Raw genomic sequence first — 22648 nt, 5'->3', positions numbered from 1 at the left:
ACTTGAAGGACACAGTGGAGACGTGAAGGACACAGTGGAGACTTGAAGGACACAGTGGAGACGTGAAGGACACAGTGGAGACGTGAAGGACACAGTGGAGACGTGAAGCACACAGTGGAGACGTGAAGGACACAGCGGAGACTTGAATGGCACAGTGGAGACGTGAAGGACACAGTGGAGACGTGAAGGACACAGTGGAGACGTGAAGGACACAGTGGAGACGTGAAGGACACAGTGGAGACGTGAAGGACACAGTGGAGAATTGAAGGACACAGTGGAGACGTGAAGGACACAGTGGAGACGTGAAGGACACAGTCGAGACGTGAAGGACACAGTGGAGAATTGAAGGACACAGTGGAGACGTGAAGGACACAGTGGAGACGTGAAGGACACAGTGGAGACGTGAAGGACACAGTGGAGACACAGTGGAGACGTGAAGGACACAGTGGAGACGTGAAGGACACAGTGGAGACGTGAAGGACACAGTGGAGACACAGTGGAGACGTGAAGGACACAGTGGAGACTTGAAGGACACAGTGGAGACGTGAAGGACACAGTGGAGACGTGAAGGACACAGTGGAGACGTGAAGGACACAGTGGAGACGTGAAGGACACAGTGGAGACTTGAAGGACACAGTTGAAGGACACATTGGAGACGTGAAGGACACAGTGGAGAATTGAAGGACACATTGGAGACGTGAAGGACACAGTGGAGACGTGAAGCACACAGTGGAGACTTGAAGGACACAGTGGAAACTTGAAGGACACAGTGGAGACGTGAAGGACACAGTGGAGACGTGAAGGACACAGTGGAGACGTGAAGGACACAGTGGAGACGTGAAGGACACAGTGGAGACGTGAAGGACACAGTGGAGACTTGAAGGACACAGTGGAGACGTGAAGGACACAGTGGAGACGTGAAGGACACAGTGGAGACGTGAAGGACACAGTGGAGACGTGAAGGACACAGTGGAGACGTGAAGGACACAGTGGAGACGTGAAGGACACATTGGAGACGTGAAGGACACAGTGGAGACGTGAAGGACACAGTGGAGACGTGAAGGACACAGTGGAGACGTGAAGCACACAGTGGAAACTTGAAGGACACAGTGGAGACGTGAAGGACACAGTGGAGACGTGAAGGACACAGTGGAGACGTGAAGCACACAGTGGAGACGTGAAGGACACAGTGGAGACTTGAAGCACACAGTGGAGACGTGAAGCACACAGTGGAGACGTGAAGGACACAGTGGAGACTTGAAGGACACAGTGGAGACGTGAAGGACACAGTGGAGACGTGAAGGACACAGTGGAGACGTGAAGGACACAGTGGAGACGTGAAGGACACAGTGGAGACGTGAAGGACACAGTGGAGACGTGAAGGACACAGTGGAGACGTGAAGGACACAGTGGAGACGTGAAGCACACAGTGGAAACTTGAAGGACACAGTGGAGACGTGAAGGACACAGTGGAGACGTGAAGGACACAGTGGAGACGTGAAGGACACAGTGGAGACGTGAAGGACACAGTGGAGACGTGAAGGACACAGTGGAGACGTGAAGGACACAGTGGAGACGTGAAGGACACAGTGGAGACGTGAAGGACACAGTGGAGACGTGAAGGACACAGTGGAGACGTGAAGGACACAGTGGAGACTTGAAGGACACAGTGGAGACGTGAAGGACACAGTGGAGACTTGAAGGACACAGAGGAGAGTGAAGGACACAGTGGAGACGTGACACAGTGGAGACGTGAAGGACACAGTGGAGACGTGAAGGACACAGTGGAGACGTGAAGGACACAGTGGAGACGTGAAGGACACAGTGGAGACGTGAAGGACACAGTGGAGACGTGAAGGACACAGTGGAGACGTGAAGGACACAGTGGAGACGTGAAGGACACAGTGGAGACGTGAAGGACACAGTGGAGACGTGAAGGACACAGTGGAGACGTGAAGGACACAGTGGAGACGTGAAGGACACAGTGGAGACGTGAAGGACACAGTGGAGACGTGAAGGACACAGTGGAGACGTGAAGGACACAGTGGAGACTTGAAGGACACAGTGGAGACGTGAAGGACACAGTGGAGACGTGAAGGACACAGTGGAGACTTGAAGGACACAGTGGAGACTTGAAGGACACAGTGGAGACGTGAAGGACACAGTGGAGACGTGAAGGACACAGTGAAGACTTGAAGGACACATTGGAGACTTGAAGGACACAGTGGAGACGTGAAGGACACAGTGGAGACGTGAAGCACACAGTGGAGACGTGAAGCACACAGTGGAGACTTGAAGGACACATTGGAGACTTGAAGGACACAGTGGAGACGTGAAGGACACAGTGGAGACGTGAAGGACACAGTGGAGACGTGAAGGACACAGTGGAGACGTGAAGCACACAGTGGAGACTTGAAGGACACATTGGAGACTTGAAGGACACAGTGGAGACGTGAATGACACAGTGGAGACGTGAAGGACACAGTGGAGACGTCAATGACAGATATATGAACATAGAGGAGACGTGAAGAACACAAAGGAAACATAAAGGACACTCAAGAAACAAGGACACACAAGGGACGTACAGTAAACAGGAACGATACAGAGAGGAAGAGGGACACAGGCGGAGACTTGAAAGGCAGAGGTACAGAAGTAGAAGCAGAGACGTGAAGAACAAAGGATAAGCCGTAAAGAACAAAGACGGAGAGAAAGAACAAACGGAGTTGACATATACAGAGGGAGAGAGAGAGAGTAACGAGGGGTCGTGAAGTGAGTCACTGCAACAAAAGCAATACTATCCAATCAAATCTTGTGATGAATATCATCAAGAATTAAAGTATTGTGGAAAATTCTTAATAACATCATTAAAAAATAACTACAAACACTACAAATGAGATACCTGAAAGATGGCATACGTAAATCTTGTACTTAAGATTTCTGACAGACACAAGACCTCATCCTGCAAACAAATATTACTGACAAATTAAAGAATATTAAGAAAAAGACAGATAGATTATTATTATTATAACTGTGTAAAGAGCTAAGATGTGTGGATCATTTAACACAATGAGAGGCGGAGGTTCTCTGGCAGACATGTTTACCCCTCGAGGATGTGTTAGAGAAGTGTGTGAGTTACAAGGGAGCGGGACTAATAGAAGAGTCCGAGTTAGATTTTTATAAGAGTGAGCTGAAAAAAAGCGGTAGTGAGTTGTCGGAGCATATTACAAGTATAAAAGTAATTAGGAGTGTGGGAGTGAGATGTAGGGTAATGGAAGAGGTGTGAGAGTATGTGCCAGGGATATTGAATCCAGTTTTAGAGATGGAATTGATCAAGTTCAAGACTAGTGAAAATTGAGTTGCAAGGAGGAAGGATTGATCTGAGTGCATGCTGCAGGGGTGCGAAGGGGTAATGTAATGAGAAGAATACCAAACAGCTGAACGACCAACACAGCTGCAGGACCGGTTAAACAGGAAATTACTACTGAGTAAGATCTTAAAAGAAGATCGCAATACAGCCTCTTTCTGCACTAGTTCTGTCTCCATGTGGGTTTCCTTAATTCATCGGCAAGTGTCCACTACACCTTGATGCTTCAGTAATTACTAGTTCACAGATAACCCACACTTAGGACAGGAAACTTATTACGAAGTTTGGGTCCGTCGTGGACCACTCTCAGTTCAACTGACCGAGAAAAACAGCAGAGAAGGGCCAGCAGACAGGACGGGATGACTACTAGGGTTCAGTAATAACAAATGCAAAGTTAAGCAACTCTTCACCTAAGAGAGGAAACTGAACACAGTATACTACATGAAAAGGAAGCAGTTCATGAGATCGGACTAAAGAAAAGGATGTGTGAGTAAACATTACCCCAATACCTGCCTTCTGATGAACGTGTTACCACAACGAAAACGGAATTCATTCCTGGAAAACACAGAGAATAGCAAGAGGACCTTGAGAAGTATACCTCCTACTGGTAATGCCAAAATTTGTCTGTAAACCTTTAATGTCCTTATATATAAGCAAATAATAATTATTATCATTGTAGTTTTAAGTTAGGTTTAAGCTTGCCCGAAATACTTTGCATAACCATAGGCTTTCTGCATGTTCAGCCAAATGTTACCCATCTCTGTACAAGCATTATATCTTGTGACAATTGTCGTGTTCCTCCCTTAAGTCAATGTGACCTGACCTGACTAGGTTGGGACATTGGCTTAACCCGATAGGAGACTTGGACCTGCCTCGCATGGGCCAGTAGGCCTGCTGCAGTGTTCCTTCTTTCTTATGTTCTTATGACAATAAATTTTTGACTTAAAGATAGTAGGTATGAGCTACATGGAGAGACAAAGCGGTATAGCTCCTTCCCCAGGAAGAGGGTAGGAGAAGACATCATACGATACACAGAATGTTTCCTGACTGGGTTCGATGTGGGAGATGGCAGCTGCTCTGTATGAGGATATAAGGAATGAGCTGGAGCACACGTACCCTGAACTACTTGTTACTTGCACGAATGAAGACAGACATGTAGCACAAGTCCTGACTGGGATAATATTTCACTCTCATTTGAGTGAAACGTTGTCCCAGTAAAAACTTATTCCGTTCTATAGGTCTTCAAGAATCATATAAAATAGAGAGAGCAAAGACAGAAGACAATAAAATGAGACGTAAATGGTAGCTAACATCCAGCAGAGACATTTACAGACTTAAATGGCAGCTGAAAATCCAGCCGAGTCATTTACAGAAGTAAATGGCAGCTGAACATCCAGCCGGGTCATTTACAGACGCCTGAGGGAGATTCTTCAAGAAGTTAAGGATAGCTTCCATAATTTTTCTTCGTAATAATAACAGTGAAAGAAGGTGGATAATGACACTCTAGACAACCACGTCAGTTAACCCAGAGAATTAGTAACCCAGAACAACCCATGAAAGACATGTCTTCAGACTGGCTTATTTCAATTGGGGGTCATCTAATCCTCTCCACCAGGATGTGACCCACACCAGCTAACTAGCATCTAGGTACCTACTTACTGCTAGGTGAGGGCAACAGGTGTAAGTAAACATGCCCAACATTTCCACTCATCAGGGGATCGAACCCAGTTTCCTCAGTGTGAGAGCTAATGCCGCTACCAAATGAGCCACGAGCACTCAATATTAACACTAGTAAGTGCTTCCAAAATTAGATGTTTTATAGTTAGGTAGCCAAGATCTGGAGCTCAACTTCAAACTAAAATAGTTGAGTATAAATAGTTAAATACACTCTTTGCTTCACTAGTTCCGACAGTATTTACCAGTATCCTGTATTCATAAACACAAATCTTGCAATTATTTCCTCTTAATTAAGTTAGTAAACATGCAAGAACACTTTTAAAAGGGCGAACATACAAGTAAATATAATATTTATCTTTAAAATAGGTAAACATTGAAGGAAGCTGAGGAGAACTTCATGATCACATGAAAGACTGACACAGTCAAGCCTTTCAACACCACGTATATTATTACTTTGTGAAGTCTACATCGAAGCTGGAAGGAGAGGAGAAGGGAGAGAGAGAGAGAGAGAGAGAGAGAGAGAGAGAGAGAGAGAGAGAGAGAGAGAGAGAGAGAGAGAGAGAGAGAGAGAGAGAGAGAGAGAGAGACTAGTGATCGATAAATAGATAATTAAGAGCCACCTGACAACTCGTTATCCTTCTTAGCGACCTTGAAGCAAGTAACATATATATGTACACAAGTAACACATATATGTACACAAGTAACAGATATATGTACACAAGTAACAGATATATGTACACAAGTAACACATATATGTACACAAGTAACACATATATGTACACAAGTAACACATATATGTACAAATAAGAAGCCGTCAACATATAGTTGGGAAGGTTAATTTATTGTTCTATTTAAAATAACAGGTTGTGTGTGAGGGTAAATGTTGTCAGTGACGGCACTGTTGTCTGTCTGTCAACATCCACTCGCTACATTCTAAGATGGTTTGTTTTGTTTTATTTACAAACCACTATAGCCGTTTGCTTGTCCAATGATTTAAAAGTCTTCCGTTTCTAACAATTTCAGAATTACACATTATTATAAATTTGCTACTGTCGTGACTAATCCACTCTCATATTATATTAATCATAATCAAAACACAAGTGAAACTATTTAGTCTTATTTTTCACATTCTACAATCCATACACGTAAGTCATCTCGTGTTATTTGCTATAAGCGCCAACAAATTTAGACAAAATAGAAAATATCCCCACTATTTATGTCAAAAAAAAAATGCTGGGTTCTTAGGGGGTTAGGGGCACCATCGGGAATAATGGCACAGTGTGGGAAGAGTGGCACCCCACCCAAACACGGGGCACCTAACCCTAGGAGTTAAGGTGACCCAGCATCACGGGAACACTACACTTGCTCTTAACAACCCAGCCTCGCAAATTCTATGCCGATTTTTAATATACCTAAAGTCAGTACCTGATCAGTCGGTCTGTGGTTCGTACGCTGGCTTGCGTGCGGCAGGCAGTAACAGCCTGATTGATCAAGCACTGATCCACAGTGGGGACTGGTCATGGATCGGGCCGCGGGGGGCGATGGCCCCCGGAACACCCTCTCAGTAGACGGTTTGCAGCAAAATTTTCAGAGTTAACGTTATTTAGGCTAGATTAGTTAGGTTGTTCTCTCTCAATAAAAAAAAACCCATTATAACAAACCACAAAGGCAATAAATAAAATATAAGATAAAGGCGATAAAAAGTTCTGATGCGCTAACAAAAGAAGGAGAACCACCGAACACAATAGAAAGGTCTGGCAAATAATCACTGTTAAAGGCTACTTAAACAGTCCTCCATCTGACTGTCTTAACAAGAGCGACATGGTATCTTGTTATTAAGAGAATGAGATGTGTAAGGTAGCACTACTGACAACAATGAAGAACGCACACACAAGTCACACAACAAACTTTTATATGCACAACGTTTCGCTCTGACTCTAGAGCTCTAAACAGTGAAACTGTTATATAAAAGCTTACTTTGTAACTTGTGTCTTGTCTTCCCCACATTTTACGCTCGATTCACATATCTTCTCTGGTATTAAATACACCACTGATTAGGTATAGACCCAGCAGCCAGTATTGGAGGGAGTCTGGAACCACATACGGGCTTAGAGCTTCATGTGCCACACCTCAGTATTCACTGACATTACAAATACACAAATAACCCTCACATAGGAGAGAGAAGCTTACGACGACGTCACGGTCCAACCTGGACCATGGACAAAGTCACACTAACACAAAAGAATGAGGGAGCCAGTATATATATAGGCGAGAAGAACAGGGACGGGACAAAGAGAGAAAGAAAAAGTAGTAGTGGTAAGACTGGTAGTGGTAGTAGTAGTGGTAAGACTGGTAGTGGAAGTAGTAGTGGTAAGACTGGTAGTGATAGTAGTAGTGGTAAGACTGGTAGTGGAAGTAGTGGTAAGACTGATAGTGGTAGTAGTAGTGGTAAGACTGGTAGTGGTAGTAGTAGTGGTAAGACTGGTAGTGGTAGTAGTAGTGGTAAGACTGGTAGTAGAAGTAGTAGTGGTAAGACTGGTAGTGGAAGTAGTAGTGGTAAGACTGGTAGTGGTAATAGTAGTGGTAAGACTGGTAGTGGTAGTAGTAGTGGTAAGACTGGTAGTGGTAGTAGTAGTGGTAAGACTGGTAGTGGTAGTAGTAGTGGTAAGACTGGTAGTAGAAGTAGTAGTGGTAAGACTGGTAGTGGAAGTAGTAGTGGTAAGACTGGTAGTGGTAGTAGTAGTGGTAAGACTGGTAGTGGAAGTAGTAGTGGTAAGACTGGTAGTGGTAGTAGTAGTGGTAAGACTGGTAGTGGTAGTAGTAGTGGTAAGACTGGTAGTGGAAGTAGTAGTGGTAAGACTGGTAGTGGAAGTAGTAGTGGTAAGACTGGTAGTGGTAGTAGTAGTGGTAAGACTGGTAGTGGTAGTAGTAGTGGTAAGACTGGTAGTGGTAGTAGAAAGTACTCGTGGTCGTCGTAAGCTTGTCTCTGCTATTTACGAGTTAGTTGTGTATTGTTCTAGTCACAGTATTGTGACTTTTTTCTTCAACTTAACACATCAACAAAAATCAACTAAGTTAAGAAATATCAAACAATAAACCCAGTATCCTCAGATCCATAAATACAAAGCACCTATACGAAAAACAGTACTGAATGGGTCACATAACCAGAGACCAAACAAAACGTTACTCGTCAATCTTAACCAGCCTAATAAGAAGGGCTAAAAAATTGTATTATGAGAACAGATTATCCAACTTACGAGGTGACATAAAAAAGATCTGGAAACCCCTATCAGAAATACTAGGAACAAAAAAGATAACACGAAATAGCGAAATTGAATTAACAAAACCAGATGAACCCCAATTCCCACCTACTGAAACAGCACATAGACTCAATGATTTCTTCTCCACTATAGGAAAAAAACCTTGCCAATAAAATCCCAAGCTCAGATACCCCACTCAAGGACTACCTCACTGGCAACTACCCGAACACACTGTTCCTAGCTCCGACTAACCCAACTGAAGTCTCCCTTATTATCAACAAACTAAAAAACAAGACAGGAGATTTAAATACCTTACCACCCATTATATACAAAAAAGTGTCACAGGTGCTATCACCAATCATGGCAACACTCTTTAACAAATCCATTGAATCCTCTACCTTTCCTACAGTTCTCAAAATAGCAAGGGTCACCCCGATCCATAAAGGAGGAGACCACACAGACTTAAATAACTATAGGCCAATATCCAACTTACACCCTCTCTCTAAAATCTTTGAAAAATTAATCCATAAGCGTATCTATTCCTACCTCATCTCCCACAACATACTCAACCCCTGTCAGTTTGGGTTCAGGCCTAATAAAAATACTAATGATGCTATTATCAACATGCTAGAACATATTTATACAGCAATAAAGAAAAAAGAAGTCCCACTGGGGATCTTCATTGACTTACGTAAAGCTTTCGATACAGTTGACCACGACTTGCTCCACATAAAATTGTCGCACTATGGTATAAGAGGGCACTCCCTCAACTACCTCAAGTCTTACCTCAGCAACAGAAGCCAATGTGTACACAAATGGGGCAAACTCTTCCGCACAGCCAATTACAGTTGGTGTCCCACAGGGAAGTATCCTAGGTCCTCTTCTCTTTCTCATATACATAAATGACCTACCAAATGCATCGCAACTACTCAAACCCACACTATTTGCAGATGACACTACATACGTCTACTCTCACCCGAGCCCAGTCACGCTAGCCAATACTGTAAATACCGAATTACAGAAAATATCAACCTGGATGAGGACCAACAAACTTATTCTAAACACTGACAAAACCTACTAAGTTCAGTTTGGTGACAGAGCTGCAGATGTGTCTCTTAACATAATGATAAATGGATCACCTATCACAAAACTCACAGAGGGAAAATTCCTAGGAATCCACCTTGATAATAGACTCAAATTTCAAACACATATACAACAAATTTCCAAAAAAAAAATCCAAGACTGTAGGCATACTATCGAAGATACGGTACTATGTTCCACAGTTAGCCCTCCTGGCCCTATATCACTCACTTATTTACCCCTATCTCACCTATGGAATTTGTGCATGGGGCTCAACAACAATAAACCATCTCAGACCACTAATCACCCAACAAAAGGCTGCAGTCAGAATGATGACAAATTCCCACTGCAGACAGCACACTCCACCAATATTCAAAACTCTAAACCTACTCACAATACAAAACATCCATACTTATTACTGCACCTACTACATACATAGAACACTTAACTCTGACATAAACCCTCCCCTCAAACATCTCCTTACCAACCTCAACAGAACACATGACCATAACACAAGGCACAGATCACTCTTTGATGTTCTTCGTGTCCATCTCACGCTATGCAAAAACTCAATGCACATAAAAGGCCCTAAAATCTGGAATTCATTACCTGTGAATATAAAAGAAACACTGTCTGTTTATAAATTCAGGTCTCTTCTCAAAAATCACTTACTCACCCACAACTAAATAAATACATGTACTGAATAATAGTATCTCATAAATTGTATCTCATATATGTATCTCATTATTGTATCTCACAAATGTCAACCTGCAACCCAATCAAACTTTGTTACTATTTAACTTCATTACCTAACTGAATATTCCATTCTACTGATTACACAGCAACACAGTAAATGACCATATGACCTGTCTTTGTAATACTCATTTGTACTAAATTGTTATCTGTTTTACAATAATTTTTGTACCACTGAATATATCATTGCTTAGTTAATCTAAAGTTAATTTTAAGCCTGCCTATAATGCTCTGCATACAAGGGGCTTTGGCATGCTGCACTTTAAAAATTTTATTCCTTGTGCTTCTCTGTATCATGTTCAAATTAATAAATAAATAAATAAATGAATTAAGTTTAAGTATTTCTTAATGTTAAGGCAACTATGTCTTCAAAAGATGTACAAACATAAAACTCGTGTTAAGGAACTCTGGAAGCAGGTTGTGTGTCCTACCAGAGACGAGGACACGTGGCGCCAGGAGTGTCAGTAACAAATGTGTCACGAACCAATGTGTTAGTGATTAGTGCGTCACAAATCGTTGCGTCACGATCTAGTGCGTCACGAACCGGTGCCTCTTGAACCAGTGCATAATGAACCAGCGATCATTTATCAGATAGCGGTTTAACTAAGCACGTGGTAATAAGCATCACAAGACGCTCAATGTTATCATAACTAATGACTCGCGAAATCGTGAAGACACGATCTCAGGGTTCGAAGCCTTCGTTCAGTGAGTTATCATGGCTTGTCAGTTTAACCTGGCTATCTTCCCTATTTAGCTGTCAGAATCCCCAATACGTCTTACTGAGACTGAAGTTGACTGTAATATGGGAGCTGTTTAAGACGTATATGTGGTGAGTGAACGCTCAGTGACGACGACCATCACAACACTACGATTAGCAAGTGACAAGATTAAAAGTCAACAGATAAGCAGATAATCGCCTGTGTCTTTATAGTGACCATCATATTAATGGTTTACAATACCGATGTGTCTTACTCATAGTAACCATTATATATACATATATATATATATATATATATATATATATATATATATATATATATATATATATATATATATATATATATATATATATATACCAGTAGATATCTCAGAAAATAACAAAATTATACTGTACAGAAATTTTGGTTCGGATGTACGCAGTGTCACACCAATGTAGGTTAATAAACTTCACTTAATAATTAATAATAATGGAGTAAATAAAATATCACTATAGTAATAATGAAACAGAATAAATGTTATGAATTAAATCTCGTTTGCAACATATATGTGATTGGGACAAGTTGAATGAACTAAAGAAACTTAAGAGGCAGCATGCAACTTGCTGAACTAAGCAAGTCAGGTACAATAATATTGTCCCATACACCTTCTCAAAAATGGAACGTGTTCCTTCATTTCAAATACAGTTTATCTTTCATCTGTGGAAGGAGCTCCCTAGGTCAGTAGAATTCCACAAGATTGGTCATTCGAAGGACAAAGGTTTTGTTGTGATAAACATAATCGGTTGTTATTCTCTGAATACCAAGATCCCCACAAATTGGTCATTCTTAATTAGTTGCATAAAACATTTAGTTATCTGTTAGTTCTTCAGGAAATGATAGGTACAATTAATTATCTGACAAACACAGCTAAGATCAATCGTTGATAAATGTCATGTGAGTCTCTGAGAGGAAATCCCACAAACTTCGTCGACGCATTACTGGATTCTGGCTTCTTGAACACTATTATATCTAATCTTAAAAATACAAGGTGATTATATAATCAATGATCTAACCAAATTTTAATATTCATTATGAAAACACAAACAATGCTAGGAGAATAGTTAAGATACATAAAGATGAGCGCAGTTTTATTGACCGCTACTGTTTCCTGATGATAATGTTATTTGTTTAGTAATCAATATGGCGTCTCAACAAGATGTGGTGTTGGGTGTACTTAAGTATCACAAAACATCATTTGTTATCAATGTTCAGTAACAATTTAAAAGGCTACACAGAAAGGCTACACCAGTTCGTGAGTGTAATCGAAAATTTATCGCCACAGGTTGCAATGCCTATGACTAGCGCAACAAAAGATAAACGGCAGCACTTGAGAATCATTTGTTCGTAACTCAAATAAATCTACAGGTCGTGCCAGTCGTCAACTTAATCTGCTTCAACCAACAGTGTGGAAAATTTTGAGCAAATGTCTAGCCCTTCGTCGCTACAAATTACAAATATTACAACACATAACAGAGGACTGTAAAGTGAAATAAAAAGTGAAATGAAAACTTCGACATATTATGTTTCATTATATATTGAAGGAAACAATAAAATCATGTCTGAAATCACAGAGGGAACTACTATTGAAATTCAAAAGCATGAAAATCAAAATTTAATTTTTCTTTTTTTTATTCTAACTTTTATTTTATTACTGTCAGTTTTCGTAATAAATATTTACAAATGGAAGCATCATTAATCACAATGTAGCTTGCTATTTCAACATTAAATTCATTCCACTTTCCTAAGATTAAAAAAGTACCTTCTGTAGTCCCTATGACTCTCCTGTATTTTATTATTTCATCTATATTCTCTATTTCCGATCCTCGAACTTTAAACAGTCTATCTGTATCTGCCCTGTTAATTTTTTTCAGAGTATTTTATACTTCGCTCTGCATTAACTTAGTCCTCTCTTCCTACGTACACGTGTTTAACAATATCAACTTCAACCTATTTTAGCACACACGCGTATCCTCTTAAATATTATCAACACTTCCCACGTTAGAAACAAATTCGCAAGAAAATAAGTCTAAAACATTAAACACCATACAGTCACTGACCTGCACCTGGCCACAATCTCAGCGTCGCTTATACAAGTAATACAGTGGTGAAAAATCAATGTTTTCCTAGAAGAAATAGCTAAACGTTCACCTAAGAAACACCGCCCTCTCCCACCCAGCCCTTAACTCAGGTGGGGACACCAGGTGAGCCAAGCATAATTACCAGACTCCCCCTCCACTCAGAGCTGGCTAATGACGCATGACTTCCCCCTCCCTCATGTCCCGGTCCCCATCACAGCTCCCCCCCCCCACCTCCAACAGCCAGAAAGACTCCACCTACCATGCTGATTGGGTCAGTCCTTACTTATAACAAAAATTACATCAAATAAAAAGAAGAAACACTTTTTAAGTTATACCTATCCCTCATTTTGTGCATAATACGATGATCTCAGAGTATATATAACTGCGTCCTCCCTCCTCGCCGTAACATTCACTGACCTCATCTCAAACTCACACCACAATATTATAATGAGCCACTATACTCTGAAAAATTCTTGTTTTCATTCCTTAACAAACGTCTTTCCACAGCCTTTCTAACACTTATGTTATTATGTGAACTATTTAGAAAACTGGCAAGTTGAAGACTAAGACACATGCAACATTCGGAAATCTTTTTTGTAGAAACATTTCGTCAGCCATTGACTTTTTCAGTCCAATACAAGGAAGAATGATGCAAGAAGAGGAGTTTGAGGTATTCAGTCCCTCAGCCTGGAGTCACTGTCTTCAGTCCATCAATCTTGATAAAATGTACAGCATATGAGTGGATAAGTGGCTTATATACTGCAGTCAGGTGAGGGGAAACAGGAGGAAGAGTCACCATTGGAAAAATCCATAAGTGTAAGTAGGTCATGCCTATAGATTAGACAAGCATTGAGTGACCGGTTGGTGAGGATTTTGATATTCTGGGATTAACGACGAAACAACTGATTATATTTACCACAACAAACCCTCCGTCCTTCGAATGACTAATCTTTAGGGATTTCATTGACCCAAGATGCTCCTTCCACATATAACAGATATTTGAAGGCAGGAAAACGTTTCACTTTGAGAAGTTGTATGAGAGAGTATCAGTGTACCTGACTCTGGTTCAGCAAGTGGCATGCTGCCTCTTAACTTTCTTTAGTTCACTGAAATGGTCCCAATTATATTATTATTATTATTATTATTATTATTATTATTATTATTATTATTATTATTATTATTATTATTATTATTTGCACAATCAAAACTAAGCGCTAAACCCACAAGGGTCATACAGCGCTGCGTCACACTCACGTATATGCTGCAAACTTGATTTAATTCACACCTTCATTTTGTTTCATCATTACTATACCGATATTCTACTTATTAATATTAATTAATAGAAAATGAAGTTTACTAAGCTACATTAGTTTGACACTGCGCAAATCCTAACCAAAGCTTCTGTGCAGTATAATTTTGTTATTATCTAAGAAATCTACTGGACTATGTAACGGTTACTATAAGTAAGACACGTCCGGTAGTTAAGCATCTTTATTGTCTTACTTATCTACTTATTGGTACTGTAAACCATTAATATAAAGGTCACTATAAAGACAGGCGCTTATCTGCTATCTTCATTAAGACTTCCAATATTCTGGATACTTGTTGTTTTATCTGACTCAGTCAGAGTCCTTTCTCCTGTCACTTGCTTGGCCTAGTGTTGTGATGGTAGTCATCACTCAACGTTCACCCACCATATATATGTCTTAAGACGGCTTCCATTTTATAATCAACTTCAGCCTCAGTAACATGGACTGAGGATAGGGGTATTTAAAAGAGATTGTAGCATATTTCCGATATTATACTTAATGTTCTGATTAATCTAAAGAATGCATAGCCTTTATTCTAGTATAACACTGATGAAGCTGACAATATATATATATATATATATATATATATATATATATATATATATATATGTCGTGCCGAATATGTAAAACTGGTCAGTTAGCAAGAACTCATTTAAAATTAAGTCCTTTCTAAAATTTTCTCTTATACGTTTAAAGATGCATTTTTTTTCATTAATGTTAATGCAAAAATTTTTAATTTTGCACCAAAAGAATCTTAGAAAACTTAGCTAACCTTATTATAACAAGAACAATTTATTTTAGCCTAACCCAACTAAATATATTTTAGATTTGTTTACAGTAATTTAATACTAAACAAACACAGTGAAATATATTTTTTTCGTTAGGTTCAGAATGATTTTGGCGAAATTATTGAATACACAAATTTTCACTTGTCCTATATGGCAGGATGAACGTTGCTATTTAAGCCAAGATGGCAAGTTCTGCCTATTCGGCACGACATATATATATATATATATATATATATATATATATATATATATATATATATATATATATATATATATGTCGTGCCGAATATGCAAAACTGGTCAGTTAGCAAGAACTCATTTAAAATTAAGTCATTTCTAAAATTTTTCTCTTATACGTTTAAAGATATATTTTTTTCATTAATGTTGATGTAAAAATTTATAATTTTGCACCAAAAGGAACTTAGAAAACTTACCTAACCTTATTATAACAAGCGTAATTTATTTTAGCCTAACCCAACTAAATATATTTTAGATTTGTTTACAATAATTTAATACTCAACAAACACAGTGAAATTTATTTTTTTCGTTAGGTTCAGAATGATTTTGGCGAAATTATTGCATACACAAATTTTCACTTGTCCTATATGGCAAGATGAATGTTGCTATTTAAGCCAAGATCGCAAATTCTGCCTACATCGATACCATGCCTAACCCTTCTAGGGCAGGGTAGGTGCCTGAGCCGGAGCTTGTAGCTCACAAGACTGTTATTCCCTAATATTAGCCCCCTTGGGGCGGGGATGGCAGACCAGAGAGGCCTAGCTTGTGGCTAGGCCTGGGGACAATTGGTCCCAAAGATGAGGAGGTATTTGTGCCTCCTCCCATGGGAGACTTAGGTCTCAGACACACCCTAAAGAGGGAGCCAAGGCCGGGCCACCACTTGGAAAAGGCCCTTGCCGGGAGAATACCGGCGAATCTTTAATAATAAATAATTCTGCCTATTCGGCAAGACATATATATATATATATATATATATATATATATATATATATATATATATATATATATATATATATATATATATATATATATATATATGTCGTGCCGAATAGGCAGAATTTGCGATCTTGGCTTAAATAGCAACGTTCATCTTGCCATGTAGGACAAGTGAAAATTTGTGTATGCAATAATTTCGCCAAAATCATTCTGAACCTAACGAAAAAAATATATTTCACTGTGTTTGTTTAGTATTAAATTACTGTAAACAAATCTAAAATATATTTAGTTGGGTTAGGCTAAAATAAATTGCTCTTGTTATAATAAGGTTAGGTAAGTTTTCTAAGATTCTTTTGGTGCAAAATTAAAAAATTTTACATAAACATTAATGAAAAAATATATCTTTAAACGTATAAGAGAACATTTAGAATGGACTTAATTTTAAATGAGTTCTTGCTAACTGACCAGTTTTACATATTCGGCACGACATTATATATATATATATATATATATATATATATATATATATATATATATATATATATATATATATATATATATTTATATATATATATATATATATATATATATATATATATATATATATATATATATATATATATATATTGTAACCACGAACGAGTGGTATTGATCAATAACAACACTGCGACTAGCCAAGGATTTGAACCCATGATGTTTTGGCCCGCCTCATGGTGAGCGAAAATCACATGACGCTCTAATCCACAAGACCACCAAATTATAGAAGAACCAAGCACCTGAAGCGGGGCAAAATATCATGGGTTCGAGTCATTGGCTAGTTGCAGTGTTGTTATTGGTCAATATCACTCGTTCGTGGTTACAATAATATAAAATACTGCTTGTTGGGCTAGTACATCAAACAGGAAGTAGAATGAAATTAGCTCAGAGGCGTCCACACCACCGTATGTTCTCGGAACAAGGGTAACACACCTAGTTTCGCTGGGTGCTTGGTTCTTGTAAGATTTGGTGGTCCTGTGGGTTAAAGTATCAAGTAATTTTCGCTCACCATGAGACGGGCCAAAATAATCATGGGTTCGAGTCCTTGGCGAGTCGCAGTGTTGTTATTGATATATAATAATAAGGTTAGGTAAGTTTTCCAAGGTTCTTCTGGTACATAATTATTATTTTTTACATTAACAAAAATGAAAAAAAAAAAGATATCTTTAAACGTATAAGAGAAAAATTTAGAAAGGACTTAAGTTTAAATGAGCTCTTGCTAATTGACCAGTTTTACTTATTCGGCACAACATATATATATTCAACACGCTGGCCGGCTCCCACTGAGGCAGGATGACCCAAAAAAAGAAACACTTTCACCATCATTCATACTATCACTGTCTTTGCAGAGGCCCGCAGATACAATTTAGATGTCAAATAAAAGGACACAAGTGCAATTAATGTGACATTTTTATTGTGGCAACGTTTCGCTCTCCAGGAGCTTTGGCTTGACAAAGCTCCTGGAGAGCGAAACGTTGCCACAATAAAAATGTCACAGTTATACTTGTGTCCTTTTACTTTACATATTGTCGGCAATTCTACCAACTTTATTACAATTTAAATGTCACTCTAAACAGCAAATATCACGAACTCCTCCTTTAAAGTGCAGGCATTATACTTCCCACCTCCAGCACTCAAGTCCAGGTAACCGGTTTTCCTGAATCCTTTCACAAAATATTACCCTGCTCACACTCCAACAGCTCGTCTCCACTCCTATCTAACACGCTCACACATGCCTGCTGTATATCCAAGCCCCTTGCACACAAAATCTCTTTTACCCCCTCCATCCTTTTCAGGGTGACCGCTACCCCTCCTTCCCTCCACTACAAATTTATATACCCTCCAAGTCATTCTATTTTGCTCCAGCCTCTCTAAATGACCAAACCACCTTAATAACCCTCTTCAGCCCTCTGAATAATACTTTTAGTAACTCCACACCTCCAAATTTCCACACCACGAATTCTCTGCAAAATATTTACACCATACATTGCCCTTAGACACGACATCTCCACTGCCTCCAGCCTCCTTCTTGCTGCAGCATTTACAACCCAAGCTTCACACCCATATAAAAGTGTTGGTACCACTATACTCTCATACATTCCCTTCTTTGCATCTACGGATAACGTTATTTGTTTCCACAGATACCTCAGTGCACCACCCACCTTTTTTTCCTTCATCAGTTCTATAGTTTACCTCGTCCTTCATAAACCCATCCGCTGACAAGTCTACTCCCAAATATCTGAACACATTCACTTCTTCCATACTCCCTTCAATCTGATATCCATTTTTTCTTTACCTAACTCGTTTGATACCCTCATCATCTCACTCTTATATATGTTCACTTTCAATTTATTTCACAGTTGACATGTGTGACTAACTCATGCCTCTAGCATCGTAGCCAAGCAGTAACAATTCCTTATGTAAGTTGCATGCATACGACCTTCAGCAAGCTACAGTACCCAGTAGATTTCTTCAGCAATTGTAGAAGAAACTGTCAAGATCTACACCACTAAACAAAGGTTAACTCTAGAACAGTTAACTGTTCTCCAGGTTGGGAAGGTTTTGGATAACATACACAACCATATTACTAAAACTAAGGCCCACATTGTCAGAATAACTTTCAAAAACCATTAAGAACTTTATAACAAGAAAAGAGCAGAAAACACAGTAAGTTTAACGCTGGTATTTACACAATTCCATGTGGACGAGGTTATGAACTACACGTTGTACATTAATGGTATACAATACCGACAAGATGAAGAATTAAACATATGTGCTACAACATCTGGGTATCTTTATTTGTAGACGTTTCACCAACCAGTGGCTTTATCAATACAATACAAGGACAATCTGAAGAATGTAGAATTATATACAAAAGATGAGGTAATCAGTCCCTCAGCCTAGGAGTTGGTGAAGAGCTCCGTGGTCTACATTCTTCACATTGTCCTTGTATTGATAAAGCCACTGGTTGGCGAAACATCTACAAATAAAGATACCCAGATGTTGCACATGTCTAATTCTTCATCATAAACTACACGTGGAGGGAAATATGTAGGAGTGGTAAATATAAATACGCTTATTAAATGGCCCCCTTAAACAACGTCTGCACACTACACCTCAACAACCACAAACCCAACTCATGAACTTCCGAAATGTTAAACTTGTTATCAGGGAATCAGAACTGCGTCAAATACGCTGTTTACAGTCTGTTCTCATTACTACTAACAACACCATCACTCAAAACACAGGCAGTTTTACCATCACTGACATATTTGCCAAACACATCCTACCTAAGCAGGACACAGCTATTACCCAGTTCTGCCTGCCAGCCCATGCTGCTCAAACACCCACCCACACACACACACACACAAACACACATTACATATATATATATATATATATATATATATATATATATATATATATATATATATAAATGTGTGTGTGTGTGTAACAGAAAACTAACATAAAGTTCCATATAGTCATACATCAGAGTTTTTAGGGTTTCTGGCTTGTGTTCAGACTGGTTCTCCCGCACCAGTGTCCAGCAGTAGTCGGCCAGCAAACTGATCCTCAGGTTTCCCTGATATCTCTTCACCATGATGGCTGTCATAGTAAGATCGCTCACTCTGGTGTACTACTTCACACAAACTTCGTGTTGGAGCTAAACTAAGTTCAGTTAAATTCAGCGTCCCTAAATTGCTTAGAAACGCATATTCTCATACGTGAACCAAAACACTGCTGGCCAGTGTAACTGAAGGCATTCAAGTTCGATTCCAGGAAGGGCAATAAAGGTTCAATTCCTTGGATTAAGAACCCTTTACTGGCATCAGGGCTGAAACTAATTAATGTTAAATAAAGGCACATACAAACTTTGGATAAACGCACCTACGAATGTCGGAAAAACGTACACACGAATGTGGGATAAACGTACACATGTACGCTGGATAAACGTACACATGTAATCTGGATAAACGTACATATGTATGCTGGGTCAACATACACAACAGTCCTTACGTAAATCACTGAAATAATACTCGTGTTTCTCCTGACATTCTCTACATGCATATTATATTTACGCGAAGCGTTAAACCCATGTGGATCGTTCAGAGTAAGGACTGTTGAAGATTCGATCCTCCGTCTACTAACCACGAGGGGTGCACGCTACCTCAATGTAATAGGGGTATATATTCAAGTACCGGTATGATGGGTATCGGTGGGAATAGGCGGGTATCGGCTAATTTTTTATGGAATCGGTATATCGGCCTAAAATTAAATATCGGTATGGGTAAAACATTTATAATCGTTCTATCACTTAGATGTTGTATGACTCAGACGTACTAATATAGTCGAGGCATTGCCCGTACAGCCTTCACATGTGTTTTCTTTTAGATGACATTGTATACACAGTGGTATGGTGCCATCAGGTTAACAGAGTGGAGTCTCGACCCTCCGTCTCCGAAGATGAGTTACTCTCAGTCAGGAACTGAGCGCAGATCATTCAATGTGTGTTTTAATGGCAGGAGTGTACTGGGTGCTGAAAAAAAGGACTGAATATCATTAAACATTTTGTATACATTATAGAGAATACTGTACACAGTACACCGGATAGTCTCTCTTCCAGAACAGCAGTGTACATGTACAGCTGTGGCTGATACTCATGACAGTGGTGGAAGTTATGCTGTGTGGTTGATGATCATAGTGGTGGTGGCGGTAACTACAGTTAGTAGTTGTGGTGGGTGAGTGCGGTTGGAATACTGAGTAGTAGTGGTAATGCCAGTGTTGGTGGTGTTAGTAGTAGTAATAGAAGTAGTAGTGGGTGTTGTTATTATTGTTGTGGTGGTGGAGGGGTGGGGGTGGGGGTGGGGGTGAGGGGGGGGTTAATCAGCAAGGTACTTGCTCCTTCTCTCTGACACAATATTAGCCTCCATTACTCATTTCACAAGAACAGATGTTTCTAACTCCCCATCCCACTGTTTCTTCCTAGTCACCATTTTCTCTTCTTTCCATTCTATCTTTACAAGCTTCAGTGTTATCTAACTCCACCCTCTATTTCATACAATATTTAAATGCTTTTCCCCTTTTTTTTTCTTTTTCATACACAGAGAACTTATTCTTAGGTTATCTTTCTCTTGTATTTCGTCACCAGCTGAGCGCCTGTGCTGCCGTGTGCTCAGCATCTTGACCGGGAGCTGAGCGGCAGAAAAAGCTGTGATGATTAGGCACAGTTGCTCCTCTGGTAAGGAGTCTTCCTTCTCCTCAGAGGTTCGTCAACCTTGATGAGGCAGCACTTGCAAAGATACTTATCAGATAACCACTTGAGCCTCAGATCCAAAATCACTACTTAAGCACACCTTACCTGCTAGACCAATCACAGCACTGAATTCTTCCACACATACTGTCCATTATGCTGTGATACACTTGCCTTAAGTTGAATGGGATACGCCTGGAGTGTGGTACCGAGTATTCTTCATACTCAAGCAATACTGTAGTTGACGCTACAAAAATAAAGATTATCTGTTTTATAAATTAAAAAACATTCGTCTCATAAACTTACAACTTAAATATATGATGCTAGGCTTTGCGGTGCCCTATGTAAGTGTTTTAAGATATCACAAGTGTGGGAGCAAGACTAAACTCAACACAAACACTACACTGAACAACGCTGGGGAGTGCAGCAGATACTGGTGACAGCTGTCTGCTGAAGGGTGGACACAGGCTAGTAGAGCTGTAGTAATCCCGGTGTGGGTAGTGTCATGGTGGCGGGTATTGCCAGGCACTACCGTGTACTAGTGGCACCTGTGCCAACCCACTGGCCCTGGATCATTGCCAATGTTTGGGTTCTCCTCACCACTCTTGTGTTTACTTCAAGCAGCGGCCTTGCTAGAGTGTACCACGCGTCCCCCTCCTCCTCCTCCTCCATCTACTCTTTTTCTCCTCGTTTTCTCCTCCGCGCCCTTTTCCTCCTCCCACTTGTATCACCAGCCTAAGTTGCACCTTGTACGTCACGTGACATTGGCTGGTGAGTGTGGTAGCGCCGCTGCGCCATCGTTCACCCAAACATCACAACATAACTGGCCTCACTTCCTTACGTAAGCAGGTAACCCATATAGTTTCTTAATGGGTGTCGAGCCGCCCTACACCGCTCTACACTGCCTCTCCGTGCGCAGTCACGGCAGCAGCGGGCGGGTGCGGGCGTGGAGGGCGAGCATGGGCGTGGTGGGCGTGAGAGGGACGAGAACCGGCAAGGACTCGGTGGCGGCGTCCCTCCCCCCACCCCCTGCTGGTGGCGTCCCCGGAGCGTGCACACAGACAGACCTGGTGAAGGTATCGATCTCAGCACCACACTGCACCACCACCACTACTCCCGCCCCGCCTCGCACACGCCCGCACACGCGCACGCCCGCACACGCCCGCACACGCGCACACCCCACCTCGCGCACCCAGTAACGCACGCATATACGCACAAACTCACATCCCCTCACACTTATCTACTCAATGTGTTGCAAGTATGACAACACTAACTCATACTGTCAGTATCCTCCTGACACCAAACACTCCAACCACTCACCGACACCAGTACCACACAC

The 22648-nt window shown here is 40.4% G+C and overlaps 1 protein-coding gene across 1 annotated transcript in view; it reads right to left on the bottom strand.

The window, feature by feature from the left end:
- Positions 1-22410, bottom strand: part of LOC128695493 (post-GPI attachment to proteins factor 2-like) — a 510841-nt gene extending 488431 nt beyond the window's left edge. The window contains exon 1 of the mRNA XM_070095370.1: positions 22151-22410. The gene's annotated coding sequence lies outside the window, so the exon portion shown is untranslated. The remainder of the gene's footprint in view (positions 1-22150) is intronic.
- Between the last annotated feature and the right edge of the window lie 238 nt (positions 22411-22648).

Source organism: Cherax quadricarinatus, chromosome 50 (genome assembly GCF_038502225.1).
Source record: "Cherax quadricarinatus isolate ZL_2023a chromosome 50, ASM3850222v1, whole genome shotgun sequence".
In the NCBI taxonomy this organism is placed as follows: Eukaryota; Metazoa; Arthropoda; class Malacostraca; order Decapoda; family Parastacidae; genus Cherax; species Cherax quadricarinatus.
The sequence above is the reverse complement of the archived record's forward strand: the minus strand, read 5'-3'. Positions and strand labels throughout refer to the sequence as shown.